This window comes from Harpia harpyja, chromosome Z (genome assembly GCF_026419915.1).
Source record: "Harpia harpyja isolate bHarHar1 chromosome Z, bHarHar1 primary haplotype, whole genome shotgun sequence".
NCBI lineage: Eukaryota > Metazoa > Chordata > Aves > Accipitriformes > Accipitridae > Harpia > Harpia harpyja.
The window spans coordinates 110,212,425-110,221,430 of NC_068969.1; the positions used below are offsets into that span (position 1 = coordinate 110,212,425).

Consider the following 9,006-nt stretch of genomic DNA (forward strand, 5'->3'; position numbering starts at 1 on the left):
TAAGTACATCTTTAGGTGCTGAAGCCTGTGATTGTGGATCCTCAGGACTTCTTTCCTGACCTTCAAGGCACTGGCATGTCACCAGACCTCTAAGGATACAGCCCTCAGGCCCCCGATCAAACGTGCTCCTCTTCAAGGGCCCACACCCTCCCTAATTTTATACACCAGACTTTCCACCGTGCCCATGGGGACCAAGCTGTGAGGCGTACACCCGATGGATGGGAGCGTGAACAAAACACAAGTCCATATGTATTCCCCAGAGTGCTAGCTACAATACTTGCTAGGGAAGAGAAGGACAAAATTCAATGATTGCTTCTTTACCTGATGGGTTTGAACCCACAACTCTGAGAAAAGTACCTTAGCTACTAGAGATGAATGCTCTGGAAGGGAAACTTTACGATTCTCTTCCATTGCTTTTTGTATAAAATACATCAGATTCTGAACACCTCCATATCAGAAAGCACCCAAGCCACAGCCAACTCAGGCAGCTTCCTCTCACCCTTCCTCCACCGTATTCTGTAAAACATTCCTTCTCCCTTCCTGGCTTGGAAAGACCAACGCAAGGCTACTCCTACAGCCCAACAACTAGAACATTTTCCTCCTTGGAGAACCTGGAAACTGCTTCCAAGGGGAATGAATACCTTAACTCCTAAGCTATTGAGCAATCAAGGTGCCTCCTTGTTGCTGCATTTTACTGGAGATGACTGGGCTGCGTTGGTTGTCTAGACCCAGAGGAAGGTCCTTGGCTCAGAAACCCAGGCAGGGTGCTGTTTTCAAGGATGATATGTGTTTAGGTCCCATCTCTTGCTTCAGTGTTTCCTTGTCACTGCTTTTCCCTTTGCTTTGCACATGAAGTTGAGGCACCAGAGCAAGAATGCTGTGGACTTCACTCAGCAGCTTTCTCAGATGCTGCAAAGCTGAATGTTGTGGTACTGAACAATTTTATGGTGCAAGTTGTAAAAGCTTATGTTACTAGTTCTGACAGCTCCTGGCTCCAGCCTTTGTGATGACCAAGACAGCAATTGCTGCACAAAGATAATATATCAGGAAGAAGTATGTATCTATATGTTCTGTATGTATACATACAAGTCGGGGGGACAGCCACAACTGAGACTGTAGGTTCACTCTTGGGCATGGGCTTTCAAAAAGATTTTTGAAAACTAGAGGGAATTTAAAGAAAAGCAGAGAGCTGGAGGAGTTGAATTATGAGTGAAAATAAACCAGAGCTTAAAGTATGTATCCTCTCTAAATTATGTTTAAAGAACAAGGAAAAAATCCCCTGTGTATACCCCTAGGTCTCCAGAAGATCTGTCCAAACACCTATTTTTTTCTTTCTTTTTTTTTTTTTTTAATCTGTGTACCTTCTTTTCCCCTCCTTCTGCAAAGAAGTGCAGAGAACAACTTTGAGCGCCTTGAATCATAAATGTATTGATTTCAAAGCCTTGTGTGCTGATTAATATCTGCCTGCTCACGAGCCACTTTATTCATATGGGATTCATATGGGAGATTTCATAAATTTAACAAGGGTGCTTCTCAGATTCTTCTTGTCTCTTATGAAACATTATTTTAACATTTTTGTTTCCAGGGAACTCATCTGCTAAAGCTGCAGCACCTATCTTTCCTCCCCTTGACAAAATGTTAGCAAGATTTTGAAGCACACAATTAAAAATGTGAGAATATACTCCTTATCAGGTCATTGATACACTCTATGTATTTGGAAATGTTGTTTAATGTTTCCTGGTGTCTGTCTGCTTCTGAAACGGTGATACTAAGGCTTGCATACTCAGAAATTCAGAATAATAGTTTCTATTTTGGTGAAATATTTTAAGATCTTTGCCTGGAAGCACCAGCAGATATTGAGCAGTGTTGCTATTTGGCAAAGAAACTCACCTGCCAAGTATTATCAAATTCAGAAAAAAAGACGAGATCGCAACAGGTGCGCATGTTCGCTTCAGGATAAATACGTTATGGTCACAGGAGCATCATGCAGCAGATAGTGCATTTTCTTATTGTGTGCATTCAAACTAAAGCCAAATTTGCATTTTCTTTGCCTGTGAGATCTTGCTTTCAGCTTTTCTCATGATCAGTGGACTGATTAAGGATATGCCTAGAAATAGTTTATCAGTTTATAAAGAAATATGTACCAACATCTTTATATTTTCATGTGCCACAAAATGCCAAAGCCAGGGCCATGAAAATGGTCAAGGGTCTGGAGCACCTCCCCTGTGAGGACAGGCTGAGAGAGTTGGGGTTGTTCAACCTGGAGAAGGGAAGGCTCCGGGGAGACCTTACAGCAGCCTGCCAGTACCTAAAGGAGCCTACAGGAAAAATGGGGAGGGATTCTTTATCAGGGAGTGTGGTGGTAGGACAAGGGGTAATGGTTTTAAACTAAAAAAGGGTACATTTAGATTAGATGTAAGGAAAAAATTCTTCACTGTAAGGATGATGAGACACTGGAAGAGGTTGTCCAGAGAAGTTGTGGATGCCCCATCCCTGGCAGTGTTCAAGGCCAGGCTGGATAAAGCTTGGAGCAACCTGGTCTAGTGAAAGGTGTCCCTGCCCATGGCAGGGGGGTTGGAACTAGGTGATCTTTAAGGTCCCTTCCAACGCAAACTAATCTATGATTCTATGAAATACACCTTGTTCCTCCATTGGTGTTTGCTTCAATACAGATAGAATTGGTCCATTTTTAGGCTAGAAAAGCCTAGAGAAGAGAAAACTGGTTGAAAATATAGTAGCATGTGTCTTTGCTTGGGAAGTCTCACACAGGAGTAGCACAACAGGACAGAGTGGGAGTATTTAAACCTTTAGACCCAAAGTTTCAGTGCAGCCTCTAGTATTGTCATCAGCAAACTCATTTTCTTGCAAATTCACTGGTGAAACCCTTCACTCTCTTGTGTGCTCTACCATTGCAATATCTGGGTTTTGTCAGAGTCTATAAAGTCTCTGGGGATTCTCCCAGTTAATCAGAAACATAGATGCAAGATGCCTTCACACATCCTAGAGCATATGGAATCTACCACAAAGTGTTCTAGAGTCCACACTGCCTGGGCTGTCCTTAAAGTTCATGAGGATTTTGGTAATTTGGGGGTTGGAAAATATTTACATGCAACTTTTTAACTCCTCCTACAGACACTTTCTGAAAGTGAGGGGGAAACAGTGGACTTCTTACTTAATTTTTTTTTACAGATATGGTTCCTTAAGCTCTACTTTATTCCTCTCTGTTTTACTTTCAACATTAATTTATAAATGTGCTTTAGTTCCAGCATGAGACCTTCATATTCCTGTTCACTATCTGGACATTTGATCTTCCTTGTCGTTTTGCAGGAAAGGGATATCATGTTGCAGAAAATCAACCAAGCGACCAACTGTATTATATACTAAGAGCAGGCAAACATCCAGTGGCACAGGCAGTAACCTACTCCTGCTTGAATAGGACTTGTGGACATATATAACAGTAGGTCCAGTTTTCCAACACGAACTTTTAATGGCTCATGTTTGAGCTTGAAAGTCAGTCACAGAGAGCCTTTTCTAGTTTCTGGCAAAAAAAACAACACGTGGAATCAGTCTCCTGGTCTTGTTGCCATGCAGTATTGCTAGGTGGCAAGGAGAAACGCTCCCTCCTACCCATAACCAGAGTTGCTTCTGTTTCTGTTTTTGGGGGGTTTTGTCATGTTGTACAAATAGCTGATGGCAGGTATGAGTTCAGTTCCTAGTCCTTGTATAGACTTCTGCAAGCAAAGTGAGACCTGACCCAGGAAAAGGAAAAACAAATTACCAGTCAGCTTCTGCAGAATTTAGGTATCTGTCTCCGACACTGATGCAAAAGCATACTTCTAACAGCTCAGTTGTAGGAGAACTTGCAAGCACCTCTATTTTCCCCAGTGAAGTACCAAGCAACCTTGGAAGAAGACACTTGAGACTCGCTATCCAAGAGCTACAACTGGTAAGCAACAACCTCATACATTGCTCTTTCTAACCTGCAATCTTTGCATTGTACCTATGCAGCAGTTCAGCCTCAAAAGCAAAGCCCACCTTTGGGATGCAAAAGATATGGACGTAGATGACGGGGACTATGAGGATTATGTTGGTGCAGTGACCAGCCTTTCAGAAGTGTTTTGCTCAAGTTACAGAAGATGTAGAATTTCAGTCTCCCCCATGGCTCCACAGTTGTCTAATGGCTTCTTCAGATTTTTCCCTGCTTATCAAGTCATTTGCTGTAAAATCACTTCATTGTAAGGAGAGCTGAGATTTGCCCAGTTAAGATCCTTAATTCCCTTTCTGGATTTGACCAGATAAAGATCTCTTGGCACCTGTCACTACAACAGGAATTTTATTACTTCCTTGGTCCTATTCTTTGTTTGACTCATTTAAAATATGAGCTTTCATGGGAAGGGACCGGTTTTTATTTTGTGTTTGAAACTTCATCTTCCCTTGAGTCTCTGGCTCTGGTCTTTGTTGATACTAAAGAATGATGAGAAGTAGAAAGGCAAATGTCTTTTTAGGACAAAATTTCCTGCTCCTCCCCATTCTGAAATCCATAGATCTCACTTTGCATAGCATTTTCATAAACAGAGAAAACTCTCTATAGCAATGAAATAAAATTAAGATACAGTAGTGCCCCGCAGAACACCCATCATACTTTCAAAATAGACCATTCACTTACTGTAAAGGTTATTTCAAGCCAAGAATCCATTTATTTGAATGTATTTCCATTTTAATCAATATCCTTTAGAAATGGCCTCTTTCTTAGTCATGTAAGGTGAATTGATATAATTTTAAGGACATGTATTTCTTTTCTAAATGTTCTTATATGGCAAGGACATAGGTGAGATTGGATTTTCACCTCTGGTAGATATGAGTCAACAGCACTTTCTTTATGTTAGTGCAACAAGAAGATGAGTGCCAGAGGCAAGAGCTTCAGAAGAGAAGATGTTTCTACAGCACCTGAACACTGAGGTGACAATCCCTCGTTTGTAATCCCAAGAGATCTCTTAGCAGCTCTGCAAAACCTTACTTTCCTTCTGAAAGCCTGAGCCACATTCCACCAAAACCAACTGAAAGACTTCCATTAACTTCAACAGATTTTCAATCATGGTCTTATCCAAAATGAGTGCTTTCTTTTAATGTGTGAATAGGATGTAATCACCTTTCATTACATCAAATGTAGCAGAAGATGGGCAAGTAGGTTTTTTTGCTTGGGCTTGTACATTTTTGTAACATTTGCAAAATGCTGACTTATGCACACAGTTACTCTTGAAACACAATTACTCATATATAAATCTGCATTTGTGTTTAAATGTCACTGGTAACAAGAATGCTTCTGGTAACAAATTTGTTTATCAAATATACATCAGAAAATGGCACATTAAATAACAAAACGTTTAATAAAAGGTATGCTCAGCATTTTTACAGCCAGCCTGGGCCTCGTCCAACAAACCCTGATGTTAAAAGAAACGCTATCATTAATGTCTAAGGATCTGGATTAAACCCATAATGGGAAATTCTCAGATTTTTGCTTTCTTTACACTTTTGAAGTGCTGTTTTTCACTCTGGGACCAGACTGTATGCCTCTACGTACTGAGCTCACAGACAGAAGTCAAGGGAAGGACTCCTGTGGGTTTCAGGGGAGTCTGAAGAGTCTTCCCTTCAAAAAGTGATAGCACTACTGATTTTTTTTTTCTTTTTTTTTATCTGAGAGTCATCTGAAACTCATTATCATGTTTAGATTTCAGGGGGATTATTAGTTTGATGACAAGGAATGCTCGAGGATGACAAGGATGATCAAAGTTAGGAAACAACTCTTATGTAAAGAACAGCAAAGAAGACTGGGACTCAGCCTGAGGGAAAAAAATATGTGGGAAGATACGCTACTGGTCTTAAAATCAGGGATGATGACATGGCAAAGGTAAGTAGAGAAAGACTTCATTTTTCTTTCTAAGACTACAATTGAGAAGCAACAAGTGAGGCTACCAGATGCCAGGCGCAAAGTAAATAATAGCAGGGGAGGCTAAACCAGCCTCGGAGTTGCTTACGTCTCTTCCCTGACTGCAAAGGGAACCAAAGGTCTGACTGCGGTTACCTGAATAAAGGAGGCTAATGACATCTGAGATGCACTAAAGTATCTGAGACATCCATATGGAACCATCCACACAAGACCTATAGAAGAGCCGTACCTCTCTGGAGTGGTACTGGAGGGTGGAGGAAGATCCTGGAGCATTTCCAAAGGTGCTGGAAGTGGGCCCAAAGCACTATACTTTGAAATTAGTCACCTTTTGCTATAGTTTCTCAGGATTCTGGGTCTGGTGGAAAAATCTGGGTGTGAATTCCTGGTTTGCACTCTTTGTCATTTCTGGGTGGCACATCACTGCCCTTCAGGTGCATTGGGGTATCCATGAAACCACTCTCTAATATGGGTAACAAAACCAAGAAATAACAGGTGGGTGCAGAGAATTTGGCAGCATGCAAAATCAGCACGACAGAGAGGTGATTTTTACCTCTGTTTACAGCATTGGTGAGATTGATATCAGAACACATTTGAAAAGATACTGAAAAATTGTCAAGGATGCAGTGAAGAGCCAGAAAAAAATATTAGAGAGTTTAGAGAAATGCCTTGCAGTGAGAGATTTAAGCAGCTCATTCTGTCTAGCATATCAAAGATGTATTTTAGTATAACCTGAAAGTCAAAACTGAATGATTCAAAATGGTAAAGTCAAAAAGCAACAGCTTTGTTAGGAGGCCTAACCCTCCGTCTTGATGTGACAATGCATCTTAACACAATTACAATGATTTATTTGTAGACTGGGACAAAGTTACACAGCCCTTTCCTAAATTTGAAGAATTGTTTATAAATATGTTTATATATGTGATGCTTAAGGAATAATAAATATGTAATTCTTGGTTTAGAAGAATTGCTATTATTTTATTAAATGTTCTATTGAATGAGTGGTCGGGGTAATTACAGAAATTCACAGGCAATTTCTGTTTCCTCCCAGAGAGATGAAAAGAAGAAAACTCATTTTTGTTATGGAATGTTATTAAATGATTTTTCCTAGGAACTCATAGACAGAAAATGTATAGAATCTGGTTTCCAAGGCCACAGGAACCGACTGAGCTTTCTTTTCTCTCCTGTATCTCCGCTCATGAAATTCACAAGGAAAACAATTGTAAAATTTCTTGAAAAGTTTTATCAATGTTATTAAAAGGGTTTCAAGACATTCAGATGCTTTCCCGTAAGCATCTTGTTTTCCCTTGTTTATCCACAGCATCCCTGCAGTAGTATGGTGTCTCTCTGGCTCCTCATCATCATATGCTCATTAGTCATTAATCAACTGCATCTCCACAGGTGGGGACCAGCAGCAAAAGCGATGCCCTGGTATGAATGGCTCCCATGAAATGTGACTCCAGCTCTCCTCGCTGTGAGACAACTCTAATGACAGAGGGAGCATCAAGTCAATCCACCACCACGTATCATATCGCATTCACAGCGCAGCTTTTTAATTTCTTGTAGACAGATAGAAATGAAAATTAAGTCTACTGGCACTCTTCAAGTGGCCAGAAGCAAGCCAAGTCAGATGCGCAAGCTGTATAGCCATGCTAGCACACAAGCCATGAGTTCACACCAGATGATAGAGCCCAGTGCCACATGAACCACCATCTGCCCCGCTTAGTGGATGCGTGAAATGAGCTTGTGTCTGCTTGCACTTGGCTACATAAATATATTTGCTTATTTGGAAATTTGTTGTATTCAAATGTACGTTTCAGATAACAGACACATGATGTAATTGCTATATAAATAGGAAGGTGGTTTACACACAAATATAGCAGTGCTATTAGAGGTGATCATTAGTTACTAATATAAGGAGTTATTTGAACATTAGCATATTGTTATTCATAGCAGAATTCATTATGCATTTTGTATGTAAGTTGTAGCTTCTTAATAAACTTAGAATAAAGAATCTCTGTTCTGTAGATTGCTAAAGAAGGACAATAACACTAGTGATTATTAAGGTCTGAAATTTTCTAACAATTATCTATATTTAGAAAGACTATTTGAAAAAAAAAAAGACGACATGGGAGTATTTTGACCTATTTCAAATAGAATTTCCACTCATATTAAAAACTGATGAAATGAAATAGACAGAAAATAAAATGGAAAGAATAGAAGAAAGCATTAAAACTCTAAAGATATGCTGAATGTGTCCTCCCAAAGAGCAAAAGCAATTAATTCCCTATTACATGTGCCTTAAAGGATTATATATTCATAAACTGACAACTCGGAAAGGACTATCCCATCAAGATGCCAAACCAATCAACTATGACAGAAGCTCATATTTAAATCCCCCTTATCCAAAAAGAGGTATGTCACTCCACCAGTGAAACTGTACAAGGGGAGACTATAAACCTTTCTGACTCCAGCCAACAATAAACTCTACTCCCACCTTTCCAATGTCTTTCAGCTCAATACTTTCTCATCTCACACCTTTTCTCTGATTTTTCCAACATTTTAAAAAAAGAGCAAGGAGATGAAGAAGGCTTTACAAAGCACCAAGAAAAAGCTATTTTCTTGCGTGATGTCGCTTCTAGGCCAAGATCAAGGCCAGTTTTGCCCTGCAGCCACAGCTCTGTGTGATTCATGTCATCGTGCCTAAACTAGGGTTAAACTCACTAGCTTGGATGCTTCCAGGGATACAGCCGTGGCAGCACTAAATTAAACATGGATCACTAAAGCCGTGTGAGATGCTGAAATAAGCCCAGGTCAAACCGTACACTCTCCAGGTGTGAGTAAGCTTCTTTAAAGGTAACTTGGAGATACATATGTGTACATGACATGTGCAACCATAGTCGTATCCCAAGCCACCGACTTCATGGATATCAGGAAACTTACCAAACACTGCTGGCAAAGTTTATTTGAGCTTTATTTTTTTTTTTTTTTACTTTCCTGTGTGATGCAATAAATGGAATATTGTAATTTAATTTATTTTCAGTGTTTCCAATTAGATTCCA

At 40.0% G+C, this 9,006-nt stretch overlaps 1 long non-coding RNA gene across 1 annotated transcript; it reads left to right on the plus strand.

Annotated features, from left to right (window-relative positions):
- Positions 1-1,584: 1,584 nt before the first annotated feature.
- LOC128136362 (uncharacterized) lies at positions 1,585-5,902 on the plus strand. The gene is made up of 3 exons (XR_008233340.1): positions 1,585-1,670; positions 3,886-3,946; positions 5,729-5,902. It is a non-coding gene; the product is annotated as an uncharacterized LOC128136362 (long non-coding RNA).
- Positions 5,903-9,006: the final 3,104 nt, after the last annotated feature.